This window comes from Microtus pennsylvanicus, chromosome 11, assembly GCF_037038515.1.
Source record: "Microtus pennsylvanicus isolate mMicPen1 chromosome 11, mMicPen1.hap1, whole genome shotgun sequence".
Classification (NCBI taxonomy): Eukaryota; Metazoa; Chordata; class Mammalia; order Rodentia; family Cricetidae; genus Microtus; species Microtus pennsylvanicus.
In genome coordinates, this window is record NC_134589.1 from 93,885,244 (window position 1) to 93,909,548 (window position 24,305).

At 45.2% G+C, this 24,305-nt stretch overlaps 1 long non-coding RNA gene across 1 annotated transcript; it reads left to right on the top strand.

Moving 5' to 3' along the window:
- The first annotated feature begins 20 nt into the window (after window positions 1-20).
- On the top strand, window positions 21-24,003 carry LOC142859541 (uncharacterized). Its single transcript, XR_012912214.1, has 3 exons — window positions 21-110; window positions 22,758-22,813; window positions 23,885-24,003. It is a non-coding gene; the product is annotated as an uncharacterized LOC142859541 (long non-coding RNA).
- The last annotated feature ends 302 nt before the right edge of the window (window positions 24,004-24,305 follow it).

A 24,305-nucleotide genomic window follows, 5' to 3' on the forward strand; every position in this document is an offset into this window, starting at 1 on the left:
GTGGGGCGGGACAAAGGCGGGTGTAAACTGCAGGGTTCTTGCGCTGCTGTGTCTTGAGAGGCGAAACTTAGGAAAAGGTTAACGCGGATGGTGGGGCGCGTTTCAAACAGGTTCGTGGAGCTGGAGCGGGCAATCTGAAGGCGGGGCCTACACTGGCCTGGGGTGGGGCTTAGAAGGTGGTCCTTGACCAAGGCTGGGGCGGAGTCTAGAGGTTGGAAGGCGGGCCCAAGGTGGGTATGGGGTGGGGCGGAGCTTAGGGGCGGTCCTTGATCGGAATTGAGGCTACTAGAGGTTGAAAGGCGGGCCCAAGGTGGGCATGGGGCGGGTCCGAGACTGAAGTGGGGCGGAGCTTAGGGGCGGTCCTTGACCAGAACTGGGGCGGAGTCTAGAGGCTGGAAGCCGGGCCCACGGTGGGTATGGGGCGGGTCCGAGACTGAGGTGGGGCGGAGCTTAGGGAGCGGTCCTTTGACAGATTAGGGTACAGGCTCGGACCGGCCGAAGGCGGGGCTGAAGTGCTCGCCTAGTTGCGGAGACGGATCTTGGAAGTGCTCCTGGCCTGTTGGGATTCTTCTGCTGAGCTCCCGGCCATCCTGTAAGCGGGGTTATGGTCTAGTGCGTGGCTGAGTGGTGCGCGGCCTTGCTTGCTCCTCTCTGGGCCGGTCTCACTCCCGGGTTTTGATCCCGGAGGCGGGGCGGGGTTCGTGCCCACCCAAGCCAGCACAAGTCTCCTGATTCCTGCACACTGGTCTTGGTCCACCGGCAGGTGCAGTCGGTGTGGGCGGCCTTATCAACACCCTCCCCATCAGCACCGCCCTCTGGGACCCGCCAGGAAGGGCAACCTCAGTCTACTCTCCAGTTTTTGTGCCTGTATCCTAACATCACCTAATTCTTACTAAGCATCTCCAGTATGATTGGTAAGGCCAGGGGCTGCAGCAGTGGGATAAAGCCTATTTGGTTTCTGCCTTCCAGGGCCTGGGGCCTCAAGCGGGAACATAAAACAGTAGCAAGATCTGCGCTGAAGATGAGTGCACAGAATCGCAGAGGCATCCAGCAGGTGTTTCGTTTGATCTAGCAAGGAAAGAGAATCCCAACGAAGAGTGGGAGCTAGCTGCCGCGGGTGGCCGAGTTTTCAAAGTTAACGTGTCTTACTAGAGTTGAAAGGCAGGACGCTGGCAAGCCACCCCTGCTGCCCCCTGATTCTGCATTGTCGTTCAAGGCAGAGCAGTTCACTTTAGCAAATGTTTAAAAAAATTCCATTTGGAAGCTTTCTGAGCCAGCCTGTTCAATATGCTTGCAGAAGGTAGATGAGGGGGACATATTAAGTCCCATTACTTCTTTCAGATGAGAAACCCCTTAGGGGAACAACAGAGGGGAATTGATTGCAGTCAGGTCTGTGACCCTCCAAGGAGCCAGGCCAGCACAACCTTTAAAGAAGGGCTTGGTCTTTTTATTCCCTGAGCTGGGTTGACTTAAACGTAGTGAACTGTAGTTGTTTCTGTGGGATTTTGTCTTTTCATTTTTTTATGTTTATCACTTGTATGTGTGTGCTTGTGTGTGTGTGTGTGTGTGTGTGTGTGTGTGTGATTCACCATATGTAAGGACAGCTTGCAGGAGTTGGTTCTTCTCCTACGCAGACTGAACTCAAGACATTAGGCAAGTTATCTAACTTGTTATCTAACTATCTAGCTGAGTTATCTAACTAGCCTTATTTGTTTGTTTTACAGTCTTGCTGTGTGGACTTGGCTAGGTTGGTATTCTCTTTGTAGCCCATTTTGGCCTTGAACTTGCAATGATACTCCTGCCTCAGCCTCCAAACTGCCCAGGATTATAGGCATGTGCCACCATGCTGGACTGTTACTGTGTTTCTTACATTGCATAATCCTGACTGCAGTCACCTGACATTCTGAGGCCTCACAAGTAGGATGGGTCTGGCTGACTGAGGAAGGCTGACTTTGGAGGTGGCCTCAGGGACACTGGCTTACCTGTGCCGTTTTGATCAGCTCTCTGCCTGCAGTTGGTGATGCAAAACATGGGAGGCAGAGAAATGCACATCATTCTTATTAATCACTTTTGCTACAGAACAAAGGAGCGATAGCTGTCCTCATGATAATACTGCATGACGTGTTCCTAAGGTATTAGGAAGTCTTGGCTGGTCTAGCCTTCCTGATACCACAGACAAGAGCAGATTGAGAAAAGACTCAGAGTTATTGCACACTGAGTGTGACAAAAGCTGTGCATCTTAATTAGATCTGAATGAAGGGGGACAAGGCACTGAGGATCTTGTGTGTGTGTGTACACACGTGTGCCTCCACTGTTGTTCCTGTTCATCTTGTTTTTTTTTTTTTTTTTTGAGGCAGGGCTTTTCATTGGCCTGGAGTCTACTACTAGCTGGCCAATGAGCCCCAGGGATCTATCTGTTCCCGAAACTTAGCACTGGTTCTACAAGTGCAGATGAATCTGGGAGATCAATTCCAATCCTCGTGCTTGTAAGGCAAGCCCTTTACCAACTGAACTATTATTCAGCTCACTGAAGGACTTTTGAGGACCCAGGGACCTCCCAGGGGTGATGGAAGGCAGAGTGCTGATTCCAGATGTTGATGTCTGGAGCAAGGCCTGGGTGCACATCTGAGTGCTCCTGCCCCTTCATTGTAGGAGGCAGTAGGTGCACGAGTTATATCAAAGGCTCTCTATTATCTAATAATAGCCTAATGCATTTTAGCTGTATGAAGCCATTGCCTTTTGGAAATTATGCTTTGGGTTTGGAGTTCAATCAGCATGAGGAAGTTTTTCCTTTATCTCTTCTCTGGCTAATGGCTTCTGTAAGAAAAAGGACCAATTGATTTCTTTCTAGAATGTTGCTTCAGGGTGCAGCGACCTTTTATAGGTCATGTTTCAACTTATAGAAGAATTTTATAGTTCAAATATAAATTGCACCAAATGCAGACTCTATAATAGGATTTAAGGTTAAATAAAGTTTCAACCTTCCTCGGGCTGTTTCCAGCATCCAAGAAGCCCCGCAGCTTTGGAGACAGGCGCTGCAGTAAAGTCTCTGCAGGGTCAGGTGTAATCCACATAGGAAGCTTGGTGTAATGATCTCAGTCCCGGGACTCGCAAAGAGAAACACAAGGATTATATGATGGTTTTGTTTGTATTTTAGACAGGGTCTCGTGCACTCCAAGCTGGCCTCTAACTTTGCCACGTAGCTGAGGTGACCTTGAGCTCCTTATCCTTCTGTCTCTACCTCTGGATTACAGTTGTGGACCAACACACCCGTTTTTAAACCGTGGGGGACGCTGAACCCAAGGCTTTAGGCAAGGTTGATAAGCACTCTACCAGCTGAGCTACAGTGTCAGCTCCAATTATATAATGTTTTGGTTTGCAATGGAGCCAGTATTAAGGATTGAATTGTATCCTCTGCAAAGGTAGGCTGTAATTCCTAACCCTTGGTTCCTAGGAGTGTGAATATTTTTTTTTGGAAGTAGAGTGGCTGCAGATATAATCAAGTTAACAGGAAAACATGCTAGAGGAGATCCTGGGTACCAGCGACTTTCCTTATAGGAGAGGAAAATGCCACATAAAATCAAAGGCACAGAAGAAAATGGCCACATTGCTTTAGAGCTCAGAGTGATGCAGCTATAAGCCAAGTACTACCGAGGACTGCTGTAGCATCAAAGGCTAGAAGAAGCAAAGACGGAGGGAGCCTAACAGTGCCAGAACCTTTGTTTTGGACTCGCACCTTCCAGGTTTGTAAGACACTGGACATCTCTTGCTTTAAGCCACCCAGTGTGTTACTTGGCTACTGAAGCCCTAGAAATGAACAGAACTGGTCACATTACTTTGGGGAGTCCTTTGCAAAAAACAAAAAACCCACCAAAAACACCCAAGGGGCTTTGATAAAGAATCAAGGACTTCAAAGTGGTGCTGGGCCTGTTTTTTTTCCTTAATAAGACCATTTTTAGTAATCTGATCATTACAAGTCTGTCCTGGATGCTCCTGGGTCCCTGAGATGCTTCCCATCCATGCTCCAGTGAATATTAATTATGGAAATCAAATGGACATTTAGCACAAGAAAATGCTCACTGTAGCAAACTTTCAGAGGGCAAGTCATTGAAAGCCGATTCACTAAATGACCTCTTGGCTAAATGATGAATTTGCCTAATGACCATTCTGCATAAGGACTCATTTGCTAAAAGCCAATTTTCTGGAAAAAAAAATCAACTTCTGGGACGTTCTGCTTATCAAAGATTGAGTCATATTTCTACAGTCAAAGTCAGTGGGGTGTTGGGGGCACCACGCTGGGCTACCATTTGTCGCGAGCCACCTTTTGGGGGTTATCTTGCCACGACCCTATCTGCAGTGGGTTCCTATGAACCAGAGTAGGAACACGAGGATTAGAAGTGTTAGGTAGGGAGAACAGAGATAAGAAAGAAACGCAGAGGAGTGGGATAGTACCCGGAGGGCAACTCATTCAATCCTGGGTGCTGAATTTTGAGTTCTCAGTTTGCCCGCGTTTATTTATTTATTTTTTACACTTATACACTTTTATACCCCAATACAAAAGGATGGGGGAGGGAGAAGGCGAAAGACTGCTTTAATGTGATACAGAAGACAACCAGAAGAGTTTCTTGCTCCAACACTCAGACATCAAGCTATTAATTTCAAAGTAAAGTGTTTGATGTTTGGGGTGGTGAACCCACCCTAGACCAAGTATCCTGTAGGCAGCCACTCCCTAAGTAAAATCTGCGATTCAAAAGAAAGAAGTGTACACTTGAATTCTCTGACCTTTGGTCAGGGTGGAGCCTCTATGGGCCCTCTTAAAGTCCAAAACACCTAGCAACCACACCCTCAGGATATTTTGTTTTGTAACCACACCTATTTCTAACAACTTGGAGAGAGCAAAACTAATCTCAAACTCTCTGACCTTCAAACAAGGTGAAATAGGCTCACACCTGTGTGTGTCTCCTTAGTGGGGTAGCCCAGGTCTGTAATACCAGCACTCAGGAGACTAAGGAGGATTGAAAGTTCCAGGCTAGCCTGGGCTACAAAGCCAAATCCTGATTCAAAATAAGAAAATCACCTTAGGTGATAAATAGCTGCATTTTACTAAGCAGATCTCTGCCAACATTGAACACTGTTCTCACCCTTGTTAAATTCTTGCGTGGTGATAAGCCCAGAGGAAGAAGGGCTGTCCAAGTAGTGACTGTACACAGCTCCTGCTCACAGCAAGTGTCCTTCACACCACACCGGGCCACATCTGTTACATGGTACTTCTGACATCTAGATTTTCTTGTTGGTGAGAATTATCAGTACCAGAAAATGCAAACCACTTTGTTTTTTTTTTAATCTCACAATTAGTATCAACTTTTAGTATTTTCCTTTGGGAGCTTGTTTATCATTTATAAAATTAAAACAACTATTGTAATGATTGTTCTGTCTTTCTGTCTGTCTGTCTCTCTCTTTTTTCAATTCCAGCCTTTTGTTCCCTTCTGTGGCTTATGGCATGACAGCTCAGCCACACCTCTAGGTCTCTTTTATTAAGCTTAAAATCCCTGCAGCTCAAAAATTGTGGCTTTTCCATACAACATGTGACTGCTGCCATTTTGACTGGGATCAGGTGACTTTGCCACTATTTTGGCTAAGAGCCAGGTCAGGTGGCCAAGTTCTGCCATCTTTACTGAGGTATTTCCTGCCTGGTTTCCCAGTGTTAACTCTGTAACATGGGTGGCCTTACTGCCATCTTAATTGAGAGCCAGGTCGGGTGACCAAGTTCTCCCATCTTTACTGAAGTCTACCCTGCCTTGTCCCCCAGTTTACTCATGTTTTTTCCTAAATTCCTCTTGCTGACTCTGTCGCATGTATGTTTTGTGCAGTGGCATGCCTTTGGTAGGGCCCACAAAGAACATCCACTTTGCCTAATTCCTGTTCACTCTGTGTGTATGTTCATACATGTAACTTAACATGCACCCATGTTTACTGTTAAATGTTATAATTGTCTGTTTATTGCATCTCATTTCAGACTACAAAAACAACAAGTCTCATGTTTTAAACTGGGATGTACTTTTAAGTCTCTTACAAAAATACTTTATATTTAATCCAACCCTCATTTAAAATATATTAAGATGTTCTCTACTGTAATGCTCTGTCTCTTTAAGAGACAAGCCATGTCTACTCCCTTCCTGCTTGCAGCCTCAGCCCCACTCTCTCTCTTCCGGTCCCTCTCTTGAAGAGGCAGCTTTTGCCTCTCCCCACTTCTCTGTCTCTCTCCTCTCCTCTCCTTTCCTCCCCTTTTCCCTTCCCCTCCATAACCCACCTAATAAATGTCCAATTTCATTTTGTATGGTATGCCTATCTCTATGCCTCCCACCCGCCGCCTTCCCACACCACATGGCTGGAGACCAGCCACCTTCATTTGGGGACCTGCCGAATGGTCTCAACCCCACAACAAGCAGCCGGGGACTCACAGCAAATCCATTTCAGTTATACCCAAAAAACAGCCCTCAACTGCTCAGAGATCTGGGGAATATGGCATTTAAATATTTAATTATTAAAAAAATTTGCATAACAAAAAGAGACAGGTTGGCTCCTAGCAGCAGCACTCTACTTCCTCCAAAGAAGACAGAAGACAAATGGGCACAGAACAATGCCTATCGGCAATTTGCTTCAACAGCTAAGCGCTGACCACTGGGCGAAACTGCCTTCCATCTACACTGAAGATCTCCAGACATGGACAGAATAGCTGGAATCGACAGCCTAGCTGCTCAGGTCAAGCTAGGCTTGTCTTCCTATGGATTTCTTAGCCCACAGGATCTTCTGGAGCCTGGAAGGCCCTGTGCTAAACAGTAGAAGACAAATATAACCTTCAGTGACCATGAAGGACCCTGAGGGTAGCTCTGGGTGCCAACCAAGTAAGTTCTCTGTCATTTTTTTAAATCAATAACTCAAGTAAAATTTTATCCTTCTCAAAGATTTCTGATGCAGCTTGACAGCTGAGAGGTTTTGTCAGTTTAAAAGGACAATAATTCGTGATCCTAGAGAAGCTAAATAAGAAGGTGAACCCAAAGAAAAGCATATAGTTATCCTGGATATTGGAAGTAGATAAGATTGCCAGGCAAAAATTGGGAAGTTGGGGATGGGGGTGGGATGGGGATAAGGGGAGAGGGGGAGAGAAAAGTGAGAAGGGGAGGATAGGGAGAGCTTGGGGGAATGGGATGGTTGGGATGGAGGAAGGGTGGATATGGGAGCAGGGAAGTACATATCTTAATTAAGGGAGCCATTTTAGGGTTGGCAAGAGACTTGACTCTAGAGGGGTTCCCAAGTGTCCATGGAGATGTCCCCAGCTAGTTCCTTGGGCAGCTGAGGAGAGGGGGCCTGAAATGGCCCTATCCTATAGCCATACTGATGAATATCATACATATCACCATAGAACCTTCCTCTGGCGATGGATGGAGGTAGAGACAGAGACCCACATTGGAGCATGAGACTGAGCTCCCAAGGTCCAAATGAGGAGCAGAAGGAGGGAGAACATGAGCAAGGAAGTCAGGACCGCGAGGGGTGCACCTACCCACTGAGATGGTGGGGCTGATCTAATGGGAGCTCACCAAGGCCAGCTGGACTGGGACTGAAAAAGCATGGGATCAAACCAGACTCTCTGAACGTGGCGGACAATGAGGGCCAAGGACAATGGCACTGGGTTTTGATCCTACTGCATGTACTGGCTTTGTGGGAGCCTAGTCTGTTTGGATGTGCATCTTCCTAGACCTGGATGGAGGGGGGAGGACCTTGGACTTCCCACAGGGCAGGGAACCCTGACTGCTGTTTGGACTGGAGAGGGAAGAGGAGGGGAGTGGGGGGGAGGGGGAGGGAAATGGGAGGCAGGGAGGAGGCGGAAATTAAAAAAAAAGGGACAATCTCACCAAACAAATTTCAGTAAAATACTGAAAGACCAGGATAAATCCAGACCCCGCTAGCAGGAAGAGTAGAGCCAAAAATCTAGGTTAGCTGGTTCAGTGACTTTGTTCCAGGAACTGGCTGACCACAAAGTTAGATTATAATCTTGAGAAACGGGGAGTTATCCCCTTGTGATTATCACTGGTATTTTTGGAATCTTCCAATGGCGCCCTCCCTATCCCCTTTGGGTTATGGTTTCTTCTCTTAAATACCCCTTCTCCCAGCTACTCAGGGTCGAACTCCTCTACCCCTGCATGGGATATGAGTTTCGGCCCCAGCACGTTGGTTCCTGTCAATAAACCTCGTGTGATTACAGCAAGGACAGTCTCTCATGAGTTCTTGGGGGGTCGTGTTATCCCGAGACTTGAGTGAGAGTCTCCCAACTCCGGGGGTCTTTCAATACAAATACAAGACCTACAAGTTATAAAGGTGTGAGGACAAATACAAATTATCAAACCTCTCTCTCATGCTGCTTTCCATAGTCTTAAAAATACTTTTCATTGTGCAAAAATATCTGTCACAGTCATTCTGACACAAATATGCTACTGTTTATGCAATGCATATGTCTAAAACTTCTGTTTTCACAAACCCAAAGAATTCTTGTAATTTCCAGGGAGCCAAATTAAAGGATCCACCCTAAATAGGTCAGATATATCCCCCTCAATTCCCTGCTCCTAAATTTTTTTTCCTTAGCTTTGTCCTCTGTTTTGTCAATACCTTAAACAGGTGTAAGAGACACCAGACATTTCCATACCACAAACACCAGAGAGGAGCAAAGAGACCAGCTATGCCAGTATTTGACCAGCATCCAGCTTTCTCAGGTTTCCCTCAAAGACACAAATAAGCAGGAAAAGGTCTTGAGAATCTGACACCCTGGTTCCTTTAATCTGTGGTGCCTAACCTTCTGCCTTTTTATCATAAAAAAGAGATAGGAATGTAATGATTGTTCTGACTCTTTAAGAGACAAGCCATGCCCACTCCCTCCCCATCTGCTGAGATAGGCTGATCTTCAGCTTCTAGCCTGAGTTCTCTCTCTTTTCTGTCTCCCTCTCAGAGAGGCAGTGTCTGTTTCTCCCTTCTCTCCCCCCTCTCTCTTTCTGCTCTTCTCTCCTCCCTTCCATAACCACTAAATAAATATCTAACCTCACTCTGCATGGCATGCCTATCCATGTCTCTGTCTCTTGCCTGCTGCCGCATGTCTCCCTGCCTGGGATTGGCTGCTCTCAGGGCCTGCCACCTGCTGCCACATGGCTCACTACCACCGCTTGGGGACATGCAGCATTTCTGCTGCCTGTTGCTGCCGGGGATCCTGGAGCTTATTTTTAATAATCTTTTTCAACTATGTTTACTTACTTGTGTGTATGTGTACACAATGTATGTATCGAATTGCTTTTCTCCTTCCATTATATGAGTATCATGGTAAAAAGTAAAATGCTGTGGATCCCCAGGCAGCAGGCAGTGGGTCCCAAGACCACACCGTAGTTCCCTGAAGTGGTGTCAGGCAGTGGGCAGCGGGTCCCGAGAGCAGCCAGTCTCAGTCAGAGAGAGCGCAGTTCCCAAAGTTGCTGCAGTGGGCCACGAGGAACAGTGAGTTCCAGGCAGGGAGCCGCAGCCCCAGTGGGTGAGAGATAGAGACATGGATAGGCACACCATGCAGAGTGAGGTTGAATATTTATTTAGTGAGTTATGGAGGGGAAATGGAAAAGGAGAGAAGAGCAGAGAGAGGGAGAAAGAGAGAGAGAGAGAGAGAGAGAGAGAGAGAGAGAGAGAGAGAGAGAGAAATGGGGGAGGGGGAAGTGGGGAGAAGGGAGAAACAGAAGCTGCCTCTTCAAGAGAGAGACAGAAAAGAAGGGACTCAGGCTGGAAGCTGAAGATCAGTGGGCATGGCTTGCCTCTTAAAGGAACAGAGCAGACCATTACAATGAGAATCCTAGGATTTAACTCATGTTGTCAGGCTTGGTGGCAAACACCCTTACTATTGAGCTATCTTTCTAGGCTTATAATTTATTTTATAACCTCTCCTCTCCTCTCTCCCCTCCCTCCCTTTCCTTTCCCCCCTCCCCTTCCCCCTTCTCTGTGCATCAGACCTTCAGGAGTCTGTTCTTTCCTTCCACCCATCATGGGTTCCTGTGACCAAACTCAAGTTATCAGGCTTTCAGGGTAAGCGTTCTTACTCACTGAACCTTCTTGCTGGCTCAACTGTACTTTTTCTTATTTTATCTCCTGGGGATTTAGGAACTCTATGACTCAGTCTAGCTCCTTGGTGGATGTACACACACTATATGTAACTGCTCTGTTCAAGAGCCAAAATACTTCAAAGTACTGTTTTCAACAAATACTCCAGAGAAATAATCTGAGTTCTTATTTTATTTTTAAGACATTTATTTTTGTTATTTTTAATTAACTGTGTGTGTGTGTGTGTGTGTGTGTGTGTGTGTGTAGAATGAATCTCTCTCCCTCCATTTATCTATGTATCTGTCTGCCTGTCTGTCTATGGGATTTATTGGACTGACTTACAGGCTGCAGCTTAATAATGACTGTCTGTGAACATAAAGTCCAACAATCTGGTAGTTTCTCAGTTCACAAGACTGGATGTCTCAGCTGGTCTTCAGTATATGCTGGAATCCTAAAGAAGTAGTTTCCAGTGCCAGTGAAGGCATGGATGTGCTATCAAGGTGAGGGCAAGCAGGCAATAAGCAGGACCTTCCTCCTTCTGTATTCTTATATAGATTTTCAGTAGAAGGTATGGCCCAGGTTAAAATTGTGTATCCCCACTCAAGATCCAAATTAAAGGCATGTATCTTCCTACCTCAAAGGTCTGGACTAAAAATGGATTCACCCACTTCAAACCAAGCAAAAATTCTCTCACAGGTGTGCCCTCCATTTCTGGATTGTAGTTCATTACATATATAGCCAAGTTAACAACCAAGAATAGGCATCATAGTGTATGTTTGTGTGGGTATGTACATGCAGGTTTCCACAGAAGCCATGGCATCTGGAGTTATTGTTATGATCTGTTGGCCTGGTCTATCACCTGGGTAGCCTGTCCCTTTAAGAGACAAGCCCCTCCCTCTCCCAACCCCTCCCCTTCCACTGAGGGAAGCAGAAATCCTGCCTCCTTCAGCCTGCACTCTATCTCTATCTCTTTCCTGAAGAAGTAACTTCTGTTCTCTCTCTTCTCCCCCTCTCTCCCTCTCTCTGTGCCTCTCTTCTTTCCCCTTCTCCCCTCCCTCCTTACCCTTTCCCCTCCATAACTCACTAAATAAACTCTATATTCAAACTCTCTCTCTCCCTGCATGATGTATCTGTCAGTCTCTCACTGGCTGAGGTTGGTCTCCTATCAGTCTAGGTGACCCACCAAAGCCTCAGGGGACTCTCCCAGGCCTGGGGGACCTACTGAGGACTCAGGTCACCTGCTGCCTCTCCTCATAGCACCACTCCCCCTCGTGGGATCACTGCCCCTCATGGGACTGGCCTTCCCTCTTCCCCCATTATATCTTTAAAAAAGAATAACAGTTATAGACTGTTGTTAGCTGCCTGATGTGGGTGTTGGGGATTGGCCTCTGGTCTGTAGCAATAACAGTATATTCTCTAAAATGATGAGCTACCTCTCCAGCCTATTTAATTTCAGTTTTTTTCTTTTTTTATTACTTTAAAAAATATCAATACAAATTCCCACTCCCTTCCCTCCTCCCACTCCCTCCACACACCCTTCCACTTCACCCCCTCCAATCCTAAGAGAAGGCAAGGAACCCTGCCCTGTGGAAAGTCCACGGCCCTCCCTATTACATCTAGGCTGAGCAAGGTATATATCCAAAGAGAATAGGATCCCAAAAAGCCAGTACATGCAGTAGAGACAAATCCCAGTGCCACCGTCAATGGCCCCTCAGTCTGCCCCAACTGTCAACCACATTCAGAGGGACTAGTTTGATCCCATGCTCATTCACTCCCAGTCCAGTTGGAGTTGGTGAGCACCCATTAGCTCAGGCAAACTGTCTCAGTGGATAAACCCCTCACGGCCTTGACCTCCTTTCTCACGCTCTCACTCCTTCCACTCTTCAAGTGGACCTTGGGAGCTCAGTCCAGTGCCCCTATGTGGGTGTCTGCCTCTGTTTCCATCTGTTGTTTAATGAAGGTTCTATGGTGATATTTAAGATAATCATCAGTCTCATTACAGGACAAGGCCAGTTCAGGCACCCTCTCCCTCCATTGCTTAGGGTCTTAGCTGGGGTCATCCTTGTGGATTCCTGGGAGTTTTTCTAGAGCCAGGTTTCTTGCTAATCCTCTTTTCTTACTCTCATATCTGTCCTTCTTCCATCTTGACTATCCTGTGTGTATGTCTCCAAGCCAGAAGAGGGCACTAGACCTCATTACAGATGGTTGTGAGCCACCATGTGGTTGCCGGGAATTGAACTCAGGACCTTTGGAAGAGCAGGCAGTGCTCTTAACCACTGAGTCATCTCTCCAGCCCCCACATCTTGACTATCCTGTTCCCTCAAATTCTCCTCAACCTTTCCCTTCTCCCCTTCCTTCTATCCGCCATCCCCATGCTTCCAATTTTGTCAGGTAATCTTGTTTCCAATTTCCAGGTGGGTCTATATATGTTTTTCTTTGGGTTCACCTTATTATTACTTAGCTTCTCTAGGATCATGAACTATAGGCTCAGTGTCCTTTGTTTATGGCTAGTATCCTCTTATGAGTGAGTACATACCATATTCATTTTTTGGGGTCTGGGTTACCTCATTCAGGATAGTGTTTTCTAATTTCATCCATTTGCATGCAAAATTCAAGATGTCATTTTTTTTTTTTACCACTGAGTAGTACTCTAATGTGTAAATGTGCCACACTTTTCTTTATCCATTCTTCAGTTGTGGGGCATCTAGGTTATTTCCAGGTCCTGGTTATTACAAACAATGTTGCTATGAACATAGTTGAACAAATGCTTTTGTAGTATGATTGAGCATCTTTTGGGTATATTCCCAAGAGTAATATTGCTGGATCCTGAGGTAGGTTGATTCCCAATTTTCTGAGAAACTTGTCATACTGATTTCCAAAGTGGTTGCACAAGTTTGCATACCCACTGGCAATGGATGAGTGTTCCTGTAGTAATATGGGCGAGCGGCAGGGCTGCGTCCCCAACATCCCAAGCCGCCTGCCCGGCTAGCTTATGCCCCGAAATAATTACACGGACACTGTATTCTTTTAAACACTGCTTGACCCATCTCTATCTAGCCTCTTCTAGGCTAATTCTCACATATTAATTTAGCCCATTTCTAATCATCTGTGTAGCGCCCCTAGGTGCGCTTACCGGGAAGATTCTAGCCTAAGTCCGTCCTGGGTCGGAGCTTCATCACGTGCTTCTGCCTGGGAGCTGGGCATGGCATCTCTCTCTGAGGTGTCTGCTCCCCAGCGGAGAGGAGAGCTGTCGAGTCTGACCTCACTTCCTCTTCCTCCCGGCATTCTGTTCTGTTTACTCCACCCACAGGGCCAAACAGTTTCTTTATTGCTTAACCAATGAAATCAACAGATTGATATATGACACTCCCACATCACTTCCCCTTTTTCTGTTTAAACAAAAAAAGGAAGGCTTTAACTTTAACATAGCAAAATTACATATAACAAAACAGTTATCAAGTAAAAGTTACATCAGAAACATTTATACATATAACAAAATTGACCGTAAATCTCTATCAATAAAGCAAAATCTATACTAATGCAAATTATTCATGTCTATATCATATCCCCCTTTAAATGTAAAAGAACATTTATAAACCATATTTGGGAACATGGGCGCAGTTTTTTCTCTCCAAACTGCTTCCTGCTGAATGGGGGCGTCGTTAATTAGGTCTTTCATGGTATAACCTGTGTGCCAGGGTCATCTCAGTTGGCAGTTGAGCGAAGCAATTTTCTGAAGATGTTCACAGAAACCCTTCAGGAGGACGTGGTCCATCATACCAAATTGGAATTGAAGAAATCCATAGAGTCTCATCCTCTGTGAAAACAAAAGAATCTCTTTTCCAAAGTATCATATCCTTAGATCCAAATTCTGAAATCATACCCTCATGATATCCGTTCTGGTTCCACTGGGCAGCCCATATAATGAAATGTCTCTCTGTACTTAGCTCCTTCACAGTCAAAAATTTTAAAGAAAACACAATAATACAAAGAATCCAGACTCTCTGTGAATTTTTCATCTTTACGCGGCTTATTTTTATTTATATCTATAACTATCTGTACTCTGTCTCTTTAAAGACTTTACTTTTTTCTTTTTAAACCATTAACTTTATTCTCTATATTCTTTTTCTTCTCTCTCCCAAGCCAACGTACATTCATCCAACAGTGTGACTCGTTTAGCGGTCTGAATCTGTCCCATTGTGAATCTGCAATTTTTTACTATCCAGGAGCACTTTTGATTTGCGCCTTTAAATCACTAGGCGCTTAAGAGTCTAAGCTGTGACATTCCTACGTTAACTTTTTGCTTTTTGAGCATATATCTGTAGACCAGGCTGTCTTTGAACTCTCGGAGATCCGCCTGTCTCTGCCTCCCAGGCATTGGGATTAAAGGCGTACACTACTACACCTTGAACTCACAGAGATCTGTTCGTCTCTGCCTTCTAGGCACTAGGATTAAAGGCGTGTGCTACCACACCTTGAAGTCACAGAGGTTTACTTTAAGAATTTTAACTTTTAGTCTGCATATATTTTTAACACACTTTAAACCATTCAGAAATTTTCTCTGTCTTTGAATCTCTCTTTACTGTATATCACTCTTTTTCTGACCACATGAGTCTTTAATTTACCAAGCAATATCAGTAGGACTAAAGCAGTGGCTTTGACGGCTGGATCCTTAGCTTTCCAGCCTCATGGCGGATATACAGGCTGCAGCCATGTTTATAGCCACACCTGGCATTTCAAGGTCCCTGCCAGCCAGAGAGCTACAACAGACAACACTCAAGTCCTCTCTCAGTAGCCGGCCCTCCTGCCTCAAACAGTCAGAGTTTGCCCTGGCAGGATGGCCCAGAAAGCTGGCATTTTTAAACGGCGCAGCTTTTTTCCTGCTACGGCTGAAAACCGAAAAGCATGCGTTCAGCTTTTTGTCAACACCATTTAAGTGTTTTGTGGCAGGACCTCTTAATGAGCTGCAGGCTTTGCAGCTAAAGCTGAGTCAGGAAGCCTCTCTTAGATGAGGCAGCTTGCTTGCCTCTAGCAAGCAGAGTAGACCAGAGAAATTGTCACAAGAAACATGCTTTACTCTATTCTTTTCCAAGCTTTCTCAGGCTTTCTGTGGACTCAGTTAGCCACACGTCTGGGCGTCATTTGTAGTAATATGGGCGAGCGGCAGGGCTACGTCCCCAACACCCCAAGCCGCCTGCCCGGCTAGCTTATGCCCCGAAATAATTACACGGACACTGTATTCTTTTAAACACTGCTTGACCCATCTCTATCTAGCCTCTTCTAGGCTAATTCTCACATATTAATTTAGCCCATTTCTAATCATCTGTGTAGCGCCCCTAGGTGCGCTTACCGGGAAGATTCTAGCCTAAGTCCGTCCTGGGTCGGAGCTTCATCACGTGCTTCTGCCTGGGAGCTGGGCATGGCATCTCTCTCTGAGGTGTCTGCTCCCCAGCGGAGAGGAGAGCTGTCGAGTCTGACCTCACTTCCTCTTCCTCCCGGCATTCTGTTCTGTTTACTCCACCCACAGGGCCAAACAGTTTCTTTATTGCTTAACCAATGAAATCAACAGATTGATATATGACACTCCCACATCATGTTCCCCTTACTCTATATCCTCTCCAGCATAAGCTATTGCTAATATTTTTAATCTTAGTCATTCTGATAGGTGTAAGATGGTATCTCAGAGTTGTTTTAATTTCCCTGATAGCTAAGGAAGTTGAACATGTCCTTAAGTATCTTTTGGCCATTTGAAATTCTTCTGTTGAGAATTCTCTGTTTAGTTCAGAACCCCATTTTTTAATTGGGTTATTTAGAATTTTAATGTCTATAGTTTGTTGAGTTCTTTATATATTTTGGAGATCAGTCCTTTGTCTGATGTGGGGTTGGTGAAGATCTTTCCCCCTTCAGTAGGCTGCCTTTTTGTCTTATTTACTGTGTTCTTTGCTTTACAGAAGCTTCTCAGTTTCAGGAGGCCCTATTTATTTATTGTTGCTCTCAGTGTCTGAACTACTGAGGTTATATTTAGGAAGTGATCTCCTGTACCCATGCATTGAAGGCTATTTCCCACTTTCTCTTCTATCAGGTTCAGTGTGGTCAGATTTATATTGAGGTCTTTAATCTATTTGGACTTGAGTTTTGTGGATCTATTTTCATTCTTCTACATGTTGACATCCAGTTATGCCAGCACCATTTGTTGAAGATGCTTTCTTTTTTCCATTGTATAATTTTAGCTTCTTTGTCAAAAATTAGGTGTTTATAGGTGTGTGGATTAATATCTGGGTCTTAAATTTAATTCCATTGGTCAATGTCTTTGTTTTTATGCCAATACCAAGCTGTTTTCATTACTGTAGCTCTGTAATAGAGCTTGATGTCAGGGATGTTAATGCCTCCAGAAGTTTCTTTATTGTATAGGATTGTTTTAGCTATCCTGGGGTTTTTGTTTTTCCATATGAAGTTGATTATTGTTCTTTCAAGGTCTGTGAAGAATTGTGTTGGGATTTTGATGGGCATTACATTGAATCTGTAGATTGCTTTTTGGTAGGATTGCCATTTTTACTATGTTGATCCTTCCTATCCAAGAGCATGGGAGATCTTTTCATTTTCTGGTATCTTCTTCGCTTTCTTTCTTCAGAGATTTAAAGTTCTTGTCAAATTGGTCTTTCACTTCCTTGGTTAGTGTTACTTCAAGATATTTTATGTTATTTGTGGTGATTGTGAAAGGTGATGTTTCTCTGATTTCCCTCTTAGCTTTCTTATCCTTTGTGTATATACTGACTTTTTGAGTTGATCTTATATCCTGCCACATCACTGAAGGTATTTTTCAGCTGTGGGAGATCTCTGGTAGAGTTTTTTGGGTCACTTATGTACACTATCATATCATCTGCAAAGAACGAAAGTTTAACTTCTTCCTTTCCAATATGAATCCCTTTGATCTCCTTTTGTTGTCTTATTGCTATTGTTACAACTTCAAGAACTATGTTGAAGAGATATGGAGAGAGTGGACAGCCTTGTCTTGTTCCTGATTTTAGTGGAATTGCTTTGAATTTCTCTCCATTTAATTTGATGTTAGCTGTTGGTTTGCTGTATATTGCTTTTATTATATCTAGATATGACCCTTGTTTTCCTAATCTCCCCAAGACCTTTATCATGAAGGGGTGTTGAATTTTGTCAAATGCTTTTTCAGCATCTAATGAAATGATCATATGTTTTTTTCTTTCAGTTTATTTATATGATGGATTACATTGATAGATTTCATATGTTGAACCAGCCCTGCATCTCTGGGATGAAGCCTACTTGATCATGATGGATGATTTTTTTTTGGTCCAACCAAGGAGGCCATGCTCTCCATCATGAAGTAAATCCTCTAGGGCGATGTTGCCTCAGCATTTGTCAACCTCACCCTGTAGAAGGGACGCCAGTGACTGTTTGCTTATCACTGTCCAGCAAGATACAGAAAGGACTGGTGTTCCTTGGTAGCCTGGTGCAGTCAGACATTGTGCTACATTGCATGATGGAGATTTTTGGGATTCATTCCCAAAGGTGAGGGGTGATTCTCTAATCTGCACTTGCAATGGTGCCAAGAACCCCAGGGATGGTGGTGATGGAGTGGGATAATGCTGAGGAGAATGAAGGCTTTGTTCTTCTAATAGAAAGGGACTGCTTGCAAGAGGAGCTAAAATCTATAGCCTACTAGCAACTGGAAAGAACCAGGAGTCAGAGGGTTGTGACGAACTAACAACACAGGAACAATGACCAAGAGGGGACTTTGTGGAGTTGCAGTTAGAGGCAGAGTCTCCTGACATGGGTGCTGGGAAAGAAATCTGTGACCTCTGCAAGAACAGCAAGTGTTCCTAATTGCTGAGCTACCTCTCCAGTCCCACCTCTTCTTTTCTTAAATAAAATTTAAGGTCAGCATGTAGAGTATTGGCCTTTTCATCCACAGGTGTTAGTACACTTTGTGGTCATTCAACTCCCCCTCTCCCCCAGTGCATCTGTTTTTTCTTATTCATTCCACAAACACTTGTGTACATATGATAGCTATATCCAAACATAGCTGGGTGTGCAAATAAAGCGGGGTACAAACATAGCCATTTTCTTCTTAGAGTTTATGTTCCATGGTGAAAGAGTGGCTTAAAAGACTACCTGAGATAGAAAAAGACAGAGTTAGATAGACAGATAGATAGATAGATAGATAGACAGACAGACAGACAGACAGACAGACAGACAGACAGACAGACACACATAGATGCAAAGAGAGAGAAAATGAAGTTTGGTGGGTAGGAAGGTGGAGAGTGTAATGGTTTAGATAAAACGCTGTGCAGTTCCCCGAGGGGTGATTGGGCCACGAGGGACAGCCAGGTTCCATGAGAAGCCGTGCTGGGTAGGAGACAGAGACGGTTAGGCACACCATGTAGAGTGAGTTTGGATATAGTTTATTCGGTAAAAGGGAAGGGGGAGGGGGGAGGGAGAGAGGAGGGTGGGATAGGAGAGGAGATAGCAGAGAGCCCAGGCTGGAAGCCTGGAAGCTGAAGGAAGGTCTGCTTGCCTGGCCTTGATAGAAGGTTGGGGAGTGGGTGGGGCTTGTTTCTTAAAGGGACAGGACAGACCATTACAGAGAGGATCTAGGAGGAGGTGGGGGAGGGGAAAACATGACCAAAATATATTGTATGAAAAAAATTTTTAATTAAAAATTTAAAAAGGCCGGGCGGTGGTGGCGCACGCCTTTAATCCCAGCACTCGGGAGGCAGAGGCAGGCGGATCTCTGTGAGTTCGAGACCAGCCTGGTCTACAAGAGTTAGTTCCAGGACAGGCTCCAAAGCTACAGAGAATCTCTGTCTCGAAAAATAAAATAAAATAAAAATTTAAAAAGGGCTAATTCAAAATATGGGGTGTAGGGGTTGGAGAGATGTCTTAGTAATTAAAAGCACTTGGTGCTTTTGCAGAGGATCTGAATTTGGCTCCCAGCACCCACATTGGGCAGTTCACTTCTGCCTATAACCCTAACTCTAGGAATCTTACACCCTTATCTGGTTTCCATGGACACCTACCTACACACACACACACACACACACACACACACACACACACACACACACACACAGAGTGTGGGGTAACACTTTGGAAAGACAAGAGTCCACTGGAAGCCTGCCTGCTTTTCCACTCGCACAGGCCTGCAGCTTTTGCTTCTTGTCTGCAAACACAATTCTTAGCATTCCTGGACAAATTGGGTCCATCTGTGGAATCCACCTCAAGGCCCCGAACTTGCACGGGCAACACTTATTCAGCAGATACCAGCAGCCTCATTAACCTCTGTTCTTTCTGGGGAGACAGTGTAGGGAGGGGCCTGCAGTGGTGCTAAAGCTTATGTAGTATTCTTTGATGATTTCTTGAGTCTGTTGGAGCAGAGTTATATATTTTGCTGAACAAACAGAGGACTTTCCGAGCCCTGGTTTCTGGTATGGCTGACAGGTGTGTATGTGGCAGCCAGGATGAACAGGTATCTCTGTGGTGTGCTGAGGAGGGGTATATCTGGATCATGTGTGAGTTCTATTTTTAGTTTCTCCAGGGACGTTCACACTGATTTCCACAAAGATTCCACAAACCCTACATAAAGGCTACATCCATACCAGCATTTATCAGTTCTGTGCAACAGTCATGTTGACTGGAGTGAGCCGGAACCTCAGTGCAGTTTTGATTTGTGTTTCCCTGCTATCCTAGCCTCCATTTTATGTGGCGCTGTCTGTGGGTGAAGTGTGCTGTGTGCTGGGGTTGGTAAGCTCGTGTCCCATTTTCTCCACCCCTCTGCTCCTCACGGGAGGGACATGCATGGTGCCTTGTTGTACTCTTAGAACACAGGATAAAAGGGGAGGACCCAACCATAGGAGTGACTGGACTGTTGTTGAGCCAGAATCTACTCCCACCAGGTGAGGCAAACGTGGGGGCTTGAGCTCGGAGTGGCAGAATGCACTTCATCCCAAACAGAACTCCTTAGACGGCATCTCCTGCCCATCCCATCACCCTGGTCCTGGGTCCCAGTGCAGTGTCTTTTCTGACCAGCTATGGCAGCAGGCTGTCCGGGTGTCTGTGTAGATGGATCTCAAGCTCATGCCTTCAGGGCATAACTTTGACTTGAGTTTTTTGAAATTTATTTTAATTTTATGTATGGGTGTTTTGCCTGCATGGATGTCTGTGTATGATGTGTGTGCAGAACTGGTTGAAGCCAGCAGAGGGCATTGAATCCTTTGGAACTGGCATTCCCGACATTTGTGAGACATTGTGTGGTTGCTGGGACTTGGATCCAGGTCTTCTGGAAGAGCAATCAGTGCTCTTAACCACTGGACCATCTTTCTAGCTCCCAAACTTATTTTTACTATTTATTTATTTATTTATTTGTTTGTTTATTTATTTATTTAGACAAGGTCTCCCTTTGTAGCTCTGGCTCATTATTAACTCACTATGTAGTCCAGGATGGCCTTGAGCTCACGAAGATCCACCACCCTCTGCCGCCCAACGACTGGGAATAAAAGTGTGTTCCACTAATGCCCAGAGATTTTTACTTTTAAATTTATATTGTATGTGTGTGTGTGTGTGTGTGTGTGTGTGTGTGTGTGCGCATACATGTGTAGTTGCATGTGGCATGTGACACAGTGCACATGTAGTCAGAGGATAATTTGTAGGACTGGTTCTCTATACTATGATACTGTATGGGTCCTAGGAATTGGAAGCCAGGCCATCAGAGTTAGTGACAAATGCTTTTACCTGCTGAGCCATCACCTTGCTGATCCTAACGGTGAAATTTTGCAATCGAACTCACAGGTTATCCTCACAAGAATAGAATTTCTGCTTCAGGAAAACGAATACTAAATAGCCATGGAATGATCCAACTCTGAGGCTCCCTCAGGCCTGATCTCTCACTTGTTTTCCTGAATTTGGGGAGTTCTCAGGCTCCCGAAGACAAGCATACACTAACAATTTTAGTTAATTAATTGGAGACTAGGTCTCACTATGTAGCCTTGGTTGGCACCATCACACTGGACCCCAACAACTGTTTATTAAGTGGTAAGTGCACGTCAGCCTATGGAAATGAAGAGGCAGACATGGGAAGAGCTTTCCAGAAAGAATGCAGAACTAGAACTGGTGAGGTGCGGATGGGAGGATCAAGAGTTCAAGTTTAGCCTTGGCTACCTGTGAGTTCCAGGCTAGCCCATCTCAAAAACAAAACGACATTCCCTCCACAAAACAAAACCACAGCATCAAGACGCTAGCTCTTGGCCAGGTGATGGTGGCGCACTCCTTTAATCCCAGCATGTGGGAGGCAGAGGCAGGTGGATCTCTGTGAGTTAGAGGCCAGCCTGGTCTACAAGAGGTAGTTCCAGGACAGGCTCCAAAGCTACAGAGAAATCCTGTCTTGGAAAAAAAAGAGAAAATAAAGGAAACCAGATCTTCATAAAGACAACTTTAACTAAATGTGAAGATAAGAGAATAAATGCAGTGACTTTTCACCCAGCTTCAGCAATGAGCAGCTTGTCTAACCCACCTCATGTCCACCCCTCTCCCCTTGTCTGCTTGCTCCCTGACCTTGACATTGGAGAAAATCCCAAGCATGATATTATTTAACATATAAACATCTCAGAACACTTCCCTCTCCCTCTCTTCTCCCTACTCCCCCTCTCTTTCCTGCCCTTACTCTTCTCTCTCCTCCAAGACTAACACTTCACCCCATCTCCAGATCATGTTCCCTTCTTTTCCTGTGATTGCTCTTTCTCATTTGTATTAGTTCTTTGAGAAATTCATACAATGTATTCTTATATTCAGTCCCCACAAACCTCCTTTCCTATATATCCAATGTCGTATATTATTTTTAAAAATATCAATCTACTCTAATTTGTGCTGCTCATATGCTCTTGAATATATGACCTTCCACTGGAGCATGGCCAAACCACCAGGGGTCATACCCTAAAAGAAAACTGGCTCTCTCTTGTCCCAGTTATCAACTGCCAATAGCTCCTTAGTGAGGAGCGCCCACCTCCTCCCTTCATGCTGAGATTTCGTCTAACTTGAGCTTGTGCAGACTATGCATGCTGTCTCAACTGCTGTAAGTTCATATGTGTCTGGGAAATGCTGTTTTCCTTGTGGCCACTCACTGCCTTAGTCGCCTATACTCTTTCTAGTCTCTCTTTTGCAATGATCCCTGAACCTTGGGAGGAAGGTGTGTGATGTACACATGATCCATTTAGGGCCACGTGTCCCAGAGTCTTTGTTCCCTGCACCATGATGAGTTGTGAGTCTCCGTGTTAATCACCATCTACTGCAAAAGGAAGCTCCTGAGATGAGGGCTGAGAGATGCACTGATCAGTCAGTATAATGCTGTGCTCATTTAGCAGAGTAAGAGGGGTAGGTGCTCCCCTAAGGACTACACCTGTCTAGCTGCAGGGTTTTGGTCTTGCTATGGGCACCAACAATGGGTTTCAACTTGTGGAGTGGGACTTATATGAAACCAGAAAGTGGTTGGTTACTCCCGCAACATTTGCGCCACTATTGCACCAATGAGCATGTCTTGCTAGGTGGGTTGCTATTGTGTACATCTTCAGGGATGACAGATGGATGCTATTATGATGACTTTTCTCCTCTGGCAGCATGCACAACACCTTCCAGCACTGTGAGAGCTGACTAGTGGGGATGAAGCTTCCAGGTGAGTACCAGATTGATTTCTCTGCTCTATTACTCAAACATGTGGAGTCTTACCTTCTGGAGGGCAACCAGATTATTGACAATTGTTGGGGAACATTATTTTAAGGTGTCTTACTTTTATTAATGCTGCATTTGTTAAACTCTGTGAGGCTGTGATTCTTTCCCTGTCTAAAATACTTGAAGGTCTAATAAATTACTGGATGGTCAATAGTGAGGCAGGAGCAAGAATAGGTAGGGCTGGCAGGCAGACAGTATAAATAGAAGGAGACGCAAGCAAGGAGGAGGAACAAGAGAACAAGGGGAGGAAGACACTGGGGGCAAGTTACACAGCCAGCCACTGAGTAGGGTGAAAGTAAAATTACAGAAGTAAGAAAAGGAAAAAATCCAGAGGAAAAGGTAGTCGGGATACTATAAGAAAAACAGGTGAGAAGCAATCTGAGCTCAGGTCAGGCATTCCTAAGAATAAGCCTTCACATGTGTGATTTATTTGGGAGCTGAGTGGCTACCCGCCCCAACAAAGCCAAAAGAATAAAATGTCACACAACAGGTAATAGCCTATAATGTTTGTTGTTGTTGTTGTTGGGGTCTATGGTACATTACTTGTCAAGAACTTCAAAAGAGGTAACACATTCCTGGCACTGGGTGTTTTGTTTGTTAGCCTATGGTGCCTAGTTGGGGCTTTGTTGGCCCATTCTAGGGTTGTGTGTGTGTGTGTGTGTGTGTGTGTGTGTGTGTGTGTGTGTGCATGCGTGCATGCATGCATATGTGCATGCTTGTGTTTGTGTGTGTACATGCGTGTGTTTGTGTGTGTGTGCGCGTGCATGTGTTCGTGTGTGTGTGTGTATGTGTGTTTTAGGAAGTTCCCACAGTAGCTGGCTTCCATTTGACTATTTCAGATGTCTCAGTGTTAGATATCCCTCCCCATATTCTCTCTTCTGCCTGTCGTCCTATCTGTCCTCCCCACCCCATTTCACCGTTCCTGCATCCTTATATTTCCCTGTAACCCTTATATACCCCGTGTACTATCCCTGCCATGCCCTTACTAATTTCCTGACCTCTCCTATCTCTCCAGCTCCCCATCTGTGAGCCCTCATCATCATATGTGTCATTTAAGACCCCACACATCTGCCAGCACTTCATTAGGAACTGGAGGAACATTCTGGAGACTCCAGTCTACCCGAAGCTTCAGCTCCACCCTCACAGCTGCACCCAGTCAAGCACAGTGAGCATCCTTGTTATGGATGTTTGCACAGAGGTGGCTGGTGAGTGGCAGGGGACTTCTGAGTGTGGGATTGTCTTTCTGCACTTCGTGTACAGGGGAATTTCCATGGAGCTTTCTCGGGGTGTGGCGGTGGGGGAGATACCATTCCTGCGCATGCTCAGGCCAATGACTACTTACATATTCAGGAGAAACGAGGCTGTACCAGGCACCGGCGGGCACCTCCTCTCGTCTTTGCTCTTTTAGTAATGTGGTTCTCTGAGGCTGCAGAATA